Source organism: Periplaneta americana, chromosome 8 (assembly GCF_040183065.1).
Source record: "Periplaneta americana isolate PAMFEO1 chromosome 8, P.americana_PAMFEO1_priV1, whole genome shotgun sequence".
Classification (NCBI taxonomy): domain Eukaryota; kingdom Metazoa; phylum Arthropoda; class Insecta; order Blattodea; family Blattidae; genus Periplaneta; species Periplaneta americana.
This window is the reverse complement of record NC_091124.1, coordinates 127580501-127595170: the sequence shown is the minus strand read 5'-3', so window position 1 is coordinate 127595170 and position 14670 is coordinate 127580501.

Sequence of the window (14670 nt, the reverse complement as noted above, 5' to 3'; positions counted from 1 at the left end):
CAAGGGATCTGTTCACTTCATTCTCTTTCTGGTACCATTCTCAATTGTATAAAAATTTTGCAGAGCAAAAGTTTACAAAACAAAAATTTTTGTATGTAAAGGTGTACATATACCTTATATTAGAGACAAGACTTCGAGAACAAGTGTTGAATTAGTAAAAGGCAGAAACAGAAAATTATGTGATTTTCAGTCATCCTTAAAGAAAGTAAAGACTGAATAGGGGTTGGAAAATAAAATTCGCAATGTAAGAAAATGAAGCTAGATTGACCTGCACATGGACAGAATAATCTGTCGTCTATCTTTCTCATGCTCGATGCACCACATACACGCGCGCGCGCGTGTGTGTGTGTGTGTCCGTGCGTGTGTGCGTTGACCAATCGGGAAGCGTCTTGTGTGTTCATCTGCTAACATTGCATTTCGTGGAGTCGCTTGTATGTTTTCTGCGTCAGTTTCGTTGCCTTTAAACTGTGTGTGACTTTACAATATTACTATTGAACAAAATGTTCGTGTTAATATGATAGAAAGCATTATTCTTTCAAGCCATAAGCAGTGCTGACTAGATCAGACGCTATGGACAGTACTCTATAACAGAGACGCCAGTATGAAAGGATAATTCCAAGCCTTTGGCGTGAGACGAGCTCGATAGCTCAGTGGTAGAGCGCCTGACCGGAGAACAGGAAGTCGCTGGTTCGATTCCCGCTCGAGGTTGTGAAATTTTTCTTTCATACCATGGCATGACGGGACAATTGTTTGATCAATATTCAGATGTTCTTGAATGTCACAGACTTTGAATGACTTATTTAGTATATCGAAAATTGGTCCAACTTAGCGATCATTAGAAATTTCCATATTATCAGCAAAATGCAGTCGGCTCATAATATCGTCAAAAGTATTCCACCTTATTGAATCAGAAATCAAAATGCTATGTAAATCTGGTAATGTACTGCAATACTGTGTGGGAGTTTATTATAGCCAGAAATCAAAAGAATGCCAAGAAAAACTAAAATATTATCTTTTGTTGTAGAGTCAGTAGAATGAGTAGATAGATTTTTCTGAATAAAGTAGAACCTACTTTGGTCCAAGATCAAATCTATGAGCTCGGTGGTGGTGGTGGTGGCGGCAGTGGTGGTGATGGTGCATTACTTTCGTTATCAGAATCAGAATCAAATTGGGCGTCACTCAGCAGCATACGCTAAGGTAAATGACAGAGTCCTCATCTGTTCCGGCCTCAGGTTGCTCCCGTGGAGGAAGAATGACAACATTCAGTCGTCTGCGATTCTCATTACTCCGTATTTGTATCATATAACACATTTCATTGACATTGTGCAGCCTGAACTGCAAAAATATTCAAATCAGTATAGGTATAATATAAATGACTAAGTTATATCCCAATGGTAGGAAAACCTGCCATCAAAGTTTAGGTTACAATAAAGTACGTTATAAATTATGAAACGATGTCAGTCACAAATTATTCAAGTAGTATGGTTTATTGACTACTAGGCGTACCCGTGCGCTCCGCTGCACCCGTTAGAAATAAATATAAAGTAATTACGTAATTAAAATAGAACGTTTGGTCCAGGTAACATTCGGGTTTGATAGAAGGATAAATCGTTTAATATGTTACTTAATTTAAATTGTATTTAAATAATTAAAATGCGGTCATTTTGATCTAGAGAGCACTCAGAAGTTACTGTAATAACATTATAGCATTATGCCCATATAGAGAAACTACACTTCCCAATGGTGAAATAATACCATTAGCCTAATTATACAAATCAGTTAATTTAGCTTTCGATATTACTTCATACAAACAGAAACATTCTCTGTAGGCTATGTTTCATAGCTTTCGATTGTTGTTGTCCAAGGCCCCTTAGAGACGTAGTCATTTTTCATTTCATTACACCTTAGATGGCATTGTATTTTAATTTTAAAACTCATTTATCTCATTAAATATCAGTCCTATCAAAATTTTGCAAGGAATAAAACTCATCGGAAGTCATTTTTAAAGAGACTTTTGTTATGTGACATATTTCACAAAAATCAATTATAAGCGAGATATTTCGATTTATTTAATTCAGGCCCCCTTATAACCCCCCTTTTAAATAACGTATTTTGAATGTCATATAGCCTAAAATCTAAGTTACAGCGAAATTAATTTATATTCCAATTTTCATATAAATCGGTTCAGCCATTATCGCGTGAAAAGGTAACAAATATACAGACAGACAGACAGACATACAAACAAAAATTTCAAAAAAGCGATTTTCGGTTTCAGGGTGATTAATTATATATGTTAGGACCAATTAGTTTTGAAAAATCGAAAATTACCAGAAAAATTTCGGCTACAGATTTATTAGTATAGATGTATTTTCATAATCAGGTGTCATTTGTTACTTTAAAAATGTGTACTACTTACACACTTTCTCCCTCGTTGCAAGCCATCTTTTGAAGAGAAGTTGAACCGTGACTTCGAACCAATGTACCGATGCAATCAATTAACTAATGTTGTTAAAATTCGAGAATACTATGCGGAGTATATCTTAGAATCTATTGTTGCTGTATTCATAACAAAATAATTTATTTATACAGTGTTAAAAATTTAAAACTTGATTGGTAGGAAAACCTGCCATGGGCATTAATGGATGTATTCCTCACAATATTCTCATCACTTACCAGCTTATGAAATGAAAGTCGTAAGTCGTCTAATCTTTGATGGCTGTGTTAGTACAGACTCCAAAACAACGCCAATGTCAAGTTCGTTTTGCCGTGAAAGTACTGATTAACTTTATTAATCTGATCTATACTGTCACAATACTATTACTTCGACATGGGCTGATCAAAACCTTTCATTTTAAAATAATTATTGTTGGCTGAGGAAAACATTATAACAATTATGTTATATGATTCATAATTTCCCTTCTTCGTTATCTGTGAACTCCTCACTTTATTTATCATAACTCAGTCACAGACAGCCAAATCAGTACTCGTACTGAAACTGCCTTACTGAAAGAAAAGCTGATATACCATTGCAGGCGTGTATAGCCCTGTCGCGTTCCCCTCCGAGGCGATTCACTCCCTCCAGGTAGGGGAATAGAAAGTGCACATCGCACAGAGACTACTGCACAATGTGCAGGGTTTTTACATGCCTGATCTATAACATGGGACACCTTACTTTATTTTTATTCCAAAGTGAGCCAAATTTATGGCCCTTAGAACTTCATCATCGTCTATTAAAATTTTACCATTTTATTATTCCACATTTTTTAAATTTTCTAGGAACAACAGGTGCCCATGCAGCAGAAAGGCTTTGACGTCGAGAATGACTTGCAGTGCATGGAGTGGAGCCCTTTAACTAAACCAGTCGAACATCTGACTGCAACACGATACCAGACAATGGAATGGGATACCAACGGAAGAAATGATGGTGGACTAAATGTTTCGCTAACAAGGTAAGACCTTGCGGCTTCATCCTTTTTATTGGGTCAAATAATTGAATTAGCATGAACTATTACTCCAGCAATATTACTGGTCTGCATTGCAGTAGCAGGAAACTAAGGGTTTAAGATTATTTACCTTTAGAAATATAAGGCTTTTGCTTTGAGAAATATGTTGCTGTTGTTGTTGTTTTCTAATGCCAGGCGTTTGACAATAAAGTCATTTGATCTCTTGCACTCCAATATTTTTCAAAGATATTATCATGGTCAGCCACTGAAGCACAGATTTTGAGGTGTTTCGAATCCATTTCTTGGTTTGAGTTGCACAATGGGCAGTTAGGGGACTGATATATTCCAATTCTATGCAGGTGTTTGGCCAAACAATCATGGCCTGTTGCCAATCTAAACGCAGCTACAGACGATTTTCGTGGTAAATCGGGAATTAACTGTGGATTATGATGCAGAGAGTTCCATTTTTTCCCTTGGGATTGTGTTATCAAAATTTGTTTGTTGAAGTCTAAGTATGTAGATTTAATACATCTTTTCACAGAGTAATACGTAGATTTAGTAACAGGTCGCTTTGAGAAGTATTCATGTTAAATTAATGCATTTTCACAACATCTTGTACGAGCAATTCTCCTTAATTCTTGAAATTAGTTTGTAGAGATTTTTTGATAGCTATGTTCGAATCCGTGGAAATATGTAGATTTTAACGACGATAAAACAGTATGTTCTTCTGTATAGGATATTGTGTCGGGTTTCCATACGTCCTCTTTTCCCCGAACATGTCCTCTTTTTTTAAGTAAAAAAAAAGTGTCCGGTCGGATTTTACGAAAAATGGCGATACGTCCTCTTCTTTTACTCCAGGAAAAAAATTACTTTTAAGTGTAATCTCGCTGTGTTGCATGCGGAATAAGTATTCTGCGCTTTTGTTGGAAAATACAGCTGATCCATATGTTTCCAGCTTTGAAATCATACTTTTCTTCTCAAAGCTCTATTCCTGTAGTAATTAAAAGATTCAATGAGAATGAACTGAGTGAAGCAAGATTATTATATGTTCACTCATTACTGTCAGTCTTCCACTACAATATACTAGAACTAGAGAAAGAATCAAATTCTGTCTCTGAAACAGTTTTCATTTTAGAATCCACTTTAGATAGGTAAAGTACCCGAATAAGAGACAGGGCCCTAATAAGAGATACATTGTTAACTTCTTCGGTATACAAATCTAATCTTTCAGGTAAAGCTTCCTGTAAAGCAGATTTGAATAATTTCAAGGGAAATTTGTTCCCCGGGGCCGGGTACCGATCCCGAGACCTCTGGTTGAATGTACTAGCGCTCTGCCAACTGAGCTACCTGGGAATTCCACCCGACACCGTCTCAACTTTTCCCTTTATATTCACACAACTCGCATGGGCTGACGAAAAGCCAGAGACCCACATCGAGTGATGGGCGAAGTTGTTCTTTTCCCGGAACAGTTCCGGCTGTTCCGGTTCCGGAAAAATACTATGTTCCAAATAACAGTTCCGAAATAACAGTTACAAGTAGAGATGTGTTTGAATCGTTCACTGATGCGAGCTATCTGACTCTCGCTCCATTTGAGGAGTCGTACAGTACCCTCCCTCTTCCCCAAGCAGCTCGCACAATCAGTGTCACCAACTGGACGGAAATTCCGTCAAAAGTTACGGAATTTCAACGTAGCGGACGGGAAAAGAAGGGCTTCGACGGGTGACGGATTTTGTGGCGGAAATTACGATTTACATAGCCTTTTTACTGTTTTAGCTGCTGTCGTTTTAAATTGTTAAATTTTTTAGGGATTTCACTTTTTCTTTGAACAGCCCTGCCCGTGCCGTACCATGGTAAGGAAACCCTTGTTTCAGATTTCCTCGTAATCAAGTCAGAGGTTGAAGAATTATTATTTTAATCGAGACTGGTAAGAAAGTTGTGTTAAAAGTTTCTTTGTATTTATATACTGAGTGGGTTTTATTTACTTTTTTTTTATTTTGACGGATTCTGACGGATTTCCAGGTGTTAAACTGTCGGGGATATAATTTATGTGTTGGCAATACTGCGCACAATACGTTATCGGCAAAGCTCGGATCTTGGGGACTTGTGTGTCGTGTGCTTGAGTAAGGTTACAGGCACAACGTACACAAAGCTCACGCTGCAAGTGCTCAGGGACAGTCGTTTGTACTAAGAAAGTGGTCACATCGAATGGCAAGAAGACGAACGAATAAACTGTGTCACGTCGAAGCCAATGACATTAAGAGAATTACAGGTAAACGGTCTGTTTGAGGAATTAGAAAATACGTGTTATTCGAATGGGTGTTATGGAAGTTTGAAAATACATTTCTTAAATTTTAGGTACAGAATTTCGTGGAGGAATTCTGAGGAGATACATTATTTTCTTCTAATGCAGAGTTTATATCTTGTAAGTTGTACCACACATAAACTAGAGCTGGAAACGGGCATTCATTGAAAGACATTGCAGTCCTTTAAATTGATGGAGAATTTGTCCATAGCCATGGATCAAGTCGTAGAGGGACCTTCCCTAGTAGTGATACACTAATTGAAAACTATTTGCGAGAAAAATTTAGGATATACTTATCTTTCTCAGATACGAGATCTGCTGAAAATCGAACAGGAAACAGTGACAGTGAAATATTCAGTATTTTATTTAGGCCCAAGACTTTATAATAAAAATTCAAACCATTTTCCAAATTTGAAATTTTTTAAAATTAAAACTTTTAAAAAAGAATTTTGTAAAATTATCCATGATATATAACAGTAACAAATGTACTTTTTTTACCTTTTATTTCTATCGACTATATTCATGTTTTTATTGAATATCACTGGCTTCTGTCGGATTGTGAATTTATATTAAATGTGTATTTTTCTCTCGTTTTCCCTTTCTTCTTTATTCTTGCTCTTGTGTTGTACTTATTGGTTTGAATTAAGTTAATTACTGTATTTAGTAAACTGTCCTTGTAAATTTTATGTTATATTATTCACTAAGACCACACCGTACACGAGCCTGACTCTTACGGTAGTGGCTAGAAACATTTTTATTTTATAAATGCAATTTGTACTCACTAGGTAGCTAGTTAAAATAAATAAAATAAAAAAATTAAAGTTTGCTCCCGTCACTTCATGTGACGTGGAAATAAGTTTCCTTCGTTTCAAATCATGTTTAACTAACAGACGAAGAATTTATGGGTTCGAAAATCTTCGAATGCATGTAGTCATACACTGTAATGAAATGTACAGAGCAGAACTGTAAATTTGATGTATTTTGCATGTTTATTTATATATATGCTATAAAATTAGATGTTTCAACCTATCATAATATTATCATTATGTTGTTCCAGCCAGGAACCACTTTTATAGCAGACCTGACAGTACCTCCGTGCTGGAAGCGGGAGTTTGTTGACATTGAAGTCCGGTCGCTTAGCCACGTTCAAAGACACAAGTCCCCAACTTCCGAGCTTTGGTTATCGGCATGACGACATAGCACACGTTTCTCAATAGATGACATTCCAATGCACATTCGAATCTGTTTGGAAACTTGTTGTGTATGCGGACAGAAGCTTCGTGTTTATTAGATAAACAGCTGTTGAATACAAGGTCAGATTGCACCACTAATTGGTATATGAAGTCATGAAGACACGGTAACCAACTAACAAATTTAACATCTCATTTAAAATGTGTAGTATGTAATTTTTGTTCTCCGTGTTCCGCAGTAAAGAAAAAGAACTAAAATTATTAATTTTTATTTTTACGTTTCTTAATGCTTACTTATGATGATAGTAATAATTATATTATAATTTGATACATAATAAAAATATATAACTACTGTATATATTTATACATTAGCAGTAGTGAAACCTAAAATTCTCACACTTAGCAAAATGTTAGAAACGCATCTGTACCAAAGTGTAATAATTTAAAATTCGCATCACACCTCGCTCTCTGTCATTACTTATGATCACACTACAAGGATTTCAATTTCCATGCTTCCTCATCCATCCACGTGAGAGTTCCAAGTTCCAACTTGTTCCAAGTACAACATAAAGAACAACGAGAACCGAGAACAGTGTAGCCGGAGCTGTCATTGGTTCAACGGAACCATGGTGGAAACATAGTAGAGGTGTGGGACAAGCTGTGCGTGTTTTCGTTCAGTCTGCGCATGACGTCACCTTTACTGCAGGCCGCACTCGAATGACACAGTCAACATAACAGATTGTTGATGGTTAGATCTGCGTCCATAGATTTAAATGAATAAATAAAACTCATGGTTTGTGTATTCAGTAAATATTGACAATATAGGCTATAATAGGGTCTATCTTGAAGTGATAACATTATAAAATAGTGAACAATAAATTAAATTTAAGAGTCAAGAAATAATACAATATGGTAGTGCAACATTAATAATTGCCTTCTGTAATATACACGTACTTTTATAATAATTATAATACATTATGCTACAAATATGCACAAAATTAGGCCCATATATCACACAAATTATATTACACATGCATTCAAGTACAATAGGAACTACCTTGAAATGATAACGTAATAAAATTATGATCTATTACATATTAAACCAAGTTTCGAGAAACAATGTGATATGGCAGTGTGTCATTAATAATATTGCCTTCTGTAATATACACGTGGTTTTATAATAATTACAATACAATATGTAATAAATATATACATACTTAGATCTATACAGTTATTTATAACATACATTATTTTGTACATGAATTCAAATACTTTTGAATCTTCATTAACATATGTATATGAATTTCTTGGAATAATTTGTCATTATAGTAAACAAATATTTTTATATATTCAGGCTATTGGAGACATAATATAGTCTACTACATTATTTACCTTATTATTCCAAACACGACATAATATAATTTTATCATTATATATCCCACTCTGTTAAGTAAATACTTATTCTTATGCAATCATTTTCATTTTATTTATAATATTTCTCTTTGAAATTCCTGACATTTTTATTATTTTATTAATTTCTTTAATTCTAATAAATGTTCTTGTTCTAACCAATGTCGTAATTACTTCTGGCGGAAGAGGAGAACTGATTTCTGCTTCGTTTTTCATGGCAGAATTAACCAAATTTACAGTCTTTTTTATTATAAATTTCTCACAAGAAACAGAATCTCCGTGCACATCTGAGAATATACTTCAACAAGCATGGCAACCAATTGTAGATCCTTAGAAGGGAGAATTAAGTTTCCACGGGACACTGTAGTAATCCAGTCTTTTTGATTAGCAGAAGTTGACAATTTTGTGGGAATTCCAAGATTCGGGTATTGCTCCATATGTTTTGATGCAGCATATCCTGCAATATATTTGAATCCTTCCTGGGATATCCGCTGTCTTGCAGAGATTTCATATATTTTTTTCTGGGAGGCCTATATTTTCTTCAGGATCTCGATCGTTGGTAAATTTAACCGGTTTCAGAATGCCTTTAAGAAATTCTGCCGTTGCACATAGTTCTTTCTGCAGATTATCATTGACTTCTGATTGGCTTGTACTAGGACCCACTATTAATGCCTCTTCTTCCGAAAGCAAATCGGAGGTGTTTTTGTTCTCACAAAACTGAGATAATGGATTTCGACCTAGTATGTACCACTTCAGTCTATGTTTAAAATCTAAAGCAGAGGGATGATCGTTTGCTCTACCCATGCTTCTAATTTCCGAAAAAAAGTTTTCTACCAGATCTTGGTTAAGTTTTCTTGTGATGATGTATTCAATTTTGTACTTGTACCTCATTGCTTCATACAACAATGTTAATGATTTATTATTTATTAGAATCCCCTCCTGATAAGGTAATTTCCTGTTTGCTTCTCCTACTTTAACTGTGGTCATGAAGTCATTCATTTCTGAGAGTATAATATTCTGATCTTGAAGGTTTATTCCGTAACTATGTAGCCCACGGTGGGTACCGAATTTAGAAACGGTATTAAATAAATCAAACCAATTTGTTAATTTTATTGCCTTTGAAGTTTCTTTCCATTCATTTGATCTCAACAGCTCGTTTTCACCACACCATTTCAAAGCCTTTGCAACTCTGTTGGAAAATAATTGTGCTGCCAAACTAACTTTTTGTCTTTGGGTACCACGGACACTTAAGTGTAACAGAGTTAACGTGTAAGCTAATTTTGTATCAGATGAGGATGCACGTAAAAGTTCATGAATTGGTTCTGATGAAATGTTCAATCCGTTCAAGTTGAAACCAGATCTAGAAAGTGATTCCTGTGTAATTTCAATAAATGTGGAGCGTCTGAAAAAAAAAACAAATATTTCTCGAGTTGAATCATTTGGATTAGGAAAACTGCAATTTAGTTTGGTAGAAATTTTCAAATCACGCCACAATTTTCTGTTACTTCCACCTAAATCGCTAACTGTGGCCACAACTTGAAAACCACTGCTTCTAACTGGCAAATTATGTCTGTTAGGATTTCTTTTGTCATTGTCTGATCATATTTATAGTATACGGACTGCTTCCACCTTGCAAACAAACCACGTGCAAAAACAACCTGCACTGCCTTATGAGGTCCAATTATTTGTTCTTCCTTACTGTCAAAAGAAACCTCCTCATTTAAATACATTTCATCAAATGCTAATACTGTTACACGATCTAACTCCGACATATTTGTAGCTCTCGCCTTCATTAATTTTAAGACATCATGAAGTACCCCTTCCTCAAGCGATAATTGTTTTACTGCCCATTTTCTAAGAGTTGACAAATCAGGTAACGGGTAATTTAATTTTGTTCTTAAGTATCGGTATGTTTTTGGACTTAGGTTTCGAAGTGTTATTGCAGTACCGTAATCTTCTACAGACATTTCACCCTACGCTTTTTATTCAAAAGAGCATCAATTTGCCCAATAGTGAAAAATGGTTTCAAAATTTCAGCCACTTTAGATTTAACTTCTGTTTGTCTAATGTTTTTCAATGAAATTACATCCTCATGTAATTTTCTTTTGTCTTCTTCATGTTTCCTGTTGGCAGCTGTCAATTCCTTAATCCTCGTTTCTAGGGAGTAATTCTTCTCTTCTAATTCTTGAATTCTTTGTATTAGTATTTGGCATTTCTCTGTGACAGTAGACTCAGTGGCTCCGCGATTTTCCATTGTTACATTAGTGCTGGATGCTCCTGTTGCGCTGAAGTGAAATAAAGTTAATAGGTACAGTAGCCTACATGCAATCAGGGGCGTATTTAGGCCTCGGCAGACTAAGCAGCTGCCTAGGACGGCAGATTTGAGGGAGCGACTTTTAAGCTATTACTGTTAATTTTTTATATGTTTTTTAAATTTTATTCATAACTCTTTTAAAGAGTACATGAATTTAAGCGCACAATGAAAAGGATATGAATAAAATTGGCAACAATCAGTTCAAATTATGTATTGTAATTAATGTCTAGTTAGGTTTATTAAAGAAAATGTACTCAACGCAATGAGCTGCGATCGCTGTCTGCAGTAAAGATGACGTCACACGCCTCGGCCGCTATCGCAACAGCATGCGCAGTCCCACACCTTTACTATGTTTCCACCATGAACGGAACGGGTTCCGACTGTTCTCTGTTGTCTCGGAGTCGGAACATGCCTTGCGCAACGCAGTACTGCGGGCCCGCAACAGCTGGGCAAGTGAGCAGCTTGGAGTGTTATTTCGGAACAGGTGCTTCATGTTGAAAAGTATAGACTTTGTTAGTACATAGTCTCTTTCTACCCTTCTCTTCTCCAAAAACCCGAAGGTTTAAAAACAGACGATAGTACGTATATCTGTCAAAGTCCTTTGATGTGAAACAATGATCAACATTTTTCATTAAGCTACAGAACTACAGTCCTAGTGGTAATATTATATACGTATCTTACATTATTTATACATATCATATGCCTTTTACCAGCTAGTCATACTTACCTCACAATTAGTTGGGACAAAATTATCCCGATGCATCGTCATGCTATATTTCCGGCGTAAATCTTCTTAAGGAATTTAAATACACTGACTTTCGAACCAGTTAAATAATTGCCTTTAGAGGTAGGTAGCAATATTCGTGTGACATATTTCCGTTTAATTGTTTTTAGAGGCAGACACGCAATATTTACGTTGCACATTTGTATATTCACATGTAAATATTCGAATAACAAGCTTCCGTATACTCGCATGTAGAGATGGCCGATATTTCACAAACCGATATTTTGTCACAGGTATTTTTTTGTCACAGATAAACCTGTGACTGATGACGCGAAATATCTGTGACAAAATATCGCTATCGAAATCTGCTCCGTATTCAGTAATCTGTGACTGTTGCAACGTCTGCGACTGATATTTTCTCCTCTACGTCGTGGGTTTGCGCATGCGCATAATACAATAACAGCAATCGGGCGGTGGTATTTGATTATTTTTTCGTGGTATTTTGTTCAATATTATTTTTTTCAAATTGATGATGTGTTGCAAAGTTATTAGCGGAATTATAATAATATAATCATGAATCTGACATTTTGTTATCATATTAAGTCTGAATATATGTTTTATAAATATTTTATATATTCCCCCGAGATCTTCACATTTTCATATTACTGTGAATACATATTAATGTATAAGTATTTTCCACTCAATTTTTACGCAGTAACAATATTTTTTTTAGTTATACTATTAATTACAAACAGAATAGTTACAGGAGCCTACATTATTTTAATTACTTTACATGTACTTCTCTCATTTATGTATGATCCAGTTTTAATATATAGCTCTAACACGAACAGTGCAGGGTAGTATTAATTAAAATAATTAAACTTAAAATAAAATTATTTGTAATAAGTTCATTACCGGTATGTTGTTTATGATTATTAACTCTTAGGAAATCGCACAGTGCTTTCTAACATTTGTACTCGTGTGGGGTGTTATTTCACCCAATTAATAGACCTAATCAATGTTCTAAACTTGATATTTAGTGATACTTATCTAGATATTGTTAAAATCATCAACTTGCAAGTAATTTTCAACTTTTAAATATAATAATATGGGGTAGTGAGCAAAAATTGTCAATTTTATAAATTCCAAAAAGATCTGACATCTAGCAGACACTGCTCCAACAAATCGTTCTCATTGCCCTTGCACACTTTTAAAATAGACCTACACTTACACATAAATGGGATAATTAATTACATTTGAAAATAAGGGGTATCAAACGTAAATCATGTTAGTTCACTCCGTGTCACTGAACGTTATGCTCTTCCGAACTTTCGAAGCATTTTTCACAGGCCGACAACAGCACCTATAGAATTAAAACCGAACGAGATAAAACTTATTTGGCTAAACTAACCTTGAGGTAGTTTCCTTCGTATTCCCCTTATACACCTTGCATATACGAATCTGTGACAGGTTAGGTTTGGTTAGTTTAGGCTTTGTTATGCCTTGGATATACGATCAACTGCATCTCCACAAACAATCAAATTCAACGATTTTCACTTCCTAAATCACCGAAACTACCTCCGCGCTAGTTTAACTTGAGGAACTGTCTCTCCACAAAAAAATTCTTTATAAATGCAATGATTTTCACATCCGAAATTGCCGAAACTACTTCAGCGCTAGTTTCACCATCTTATTATAAATGATATAGTGATTACACGATTTAAATAATAATAATAATAATAATAATAATAATAATAATAATAATAATAATAATAATAATACCATTGTTACCAATACTTTATCTTGTGTAAAATCCTGTCTGAACAACTGTCTTGTTCTGTAATTATTTTCTATTGTTTTTCCGAATACTTATGTTTCGTTAATTTTTATTGACTCAATATTATAATGTTAATGCACGACTTAAAATAATTTATCGATTATATTATATACAATAAAAAGGATCAATTTTTAAAACGATTAGGATAATCTCATAACCTCAATTTCTCCGTACCCAACTACATTAAAAATTATCAACTGATTCCATATCTACAATCAACTACGATATATACCTCTTGGTATATAAGGTTAACTTTTTACATGTTACTGTTCAGCTAGATTAGTATTTATTTGTTAATGGTACATGTACATAATTTATTTGTTGGATTTTCCCATATAAACCACTGAAGTGTGGCGTGTATAGAGAAATCGTATTCACATTGCACCAATGCACTGCTCTTCAATATTTCCTGTTAATTTTTATCGGTGTGACAAAATATCGGTATAATTCATGCATATTGTGCTTACTTAGCGATATAAAATATCGGTGTGACAAAATCACAGATAAAAGTCACAGATATTTGTCACAGTCACAGTTGTCACAGATACTTCAAAATATCGTTTAAGCTCAACTCTACTCGCATGAAGTAAATACCGATAACGATCTCACTGGCAGTGCATGAGATGGCCGCGCATGCGCAGCATGAGGAGTTAACAATCCAAAGAGTTTGTAATACTTACTAGAGACACATACCAGTGAGTGGCAGGCAAGAAAAATGTCACAAATTGAATCCGCTTACATCCGCCATTAAAGGGAGTGTTTGCGGCGCAAAATTCGAAAACATTACCACAATACATTGATGTAGCCTGGTGATAGACACTGTTTTAAACATCTTTTACAAAGGATGAGTCGTGATGAAATAAACATGAATGGCAGAGGAGCGCTATATTTATTAAATTATTATAATGATTTATCTTTGGCGATATTCTAAAAAATAAATTCAATCACCATATACACTCGGGATAAGTATGTGAAATATTGAATAATGGCAATGTCACCATTAATTTTCACTATTACTAGTATTGTTTTAAGGACATAATAATGAATATTTACTGTAATATTTAAAATGATCTATATTTCAGTCCTTTCATGCAAAGGAAGAGGAAGATATATGGAGCTTAGAAAATATTTAGTGGTAAAATATGAGATCATAAAAATTCTGGAAATTGATTAAAAATATAATGAGAATAAATTTTATCACAAAACAATCTATTCATTGTGTAGTTAATGACCACCAAGTTAGAGGTCAGTACAGACGTTTTAATACAATTAGTAGCGGTAATAGTAGGCCTAGGAGTAGTGGTAATAGTAGGCCTAATAGTAGTGGTAATAGTGGGCCTAGCAGTAATGGTAATAATAGACCTAGTAGTAGTGGTAATAGGCCTAGTAGTAATGGTAATAGGAGGCCTAGTTTTGGTAGTATTAGTAGGCCTAGTAGTAGTGGTAATAG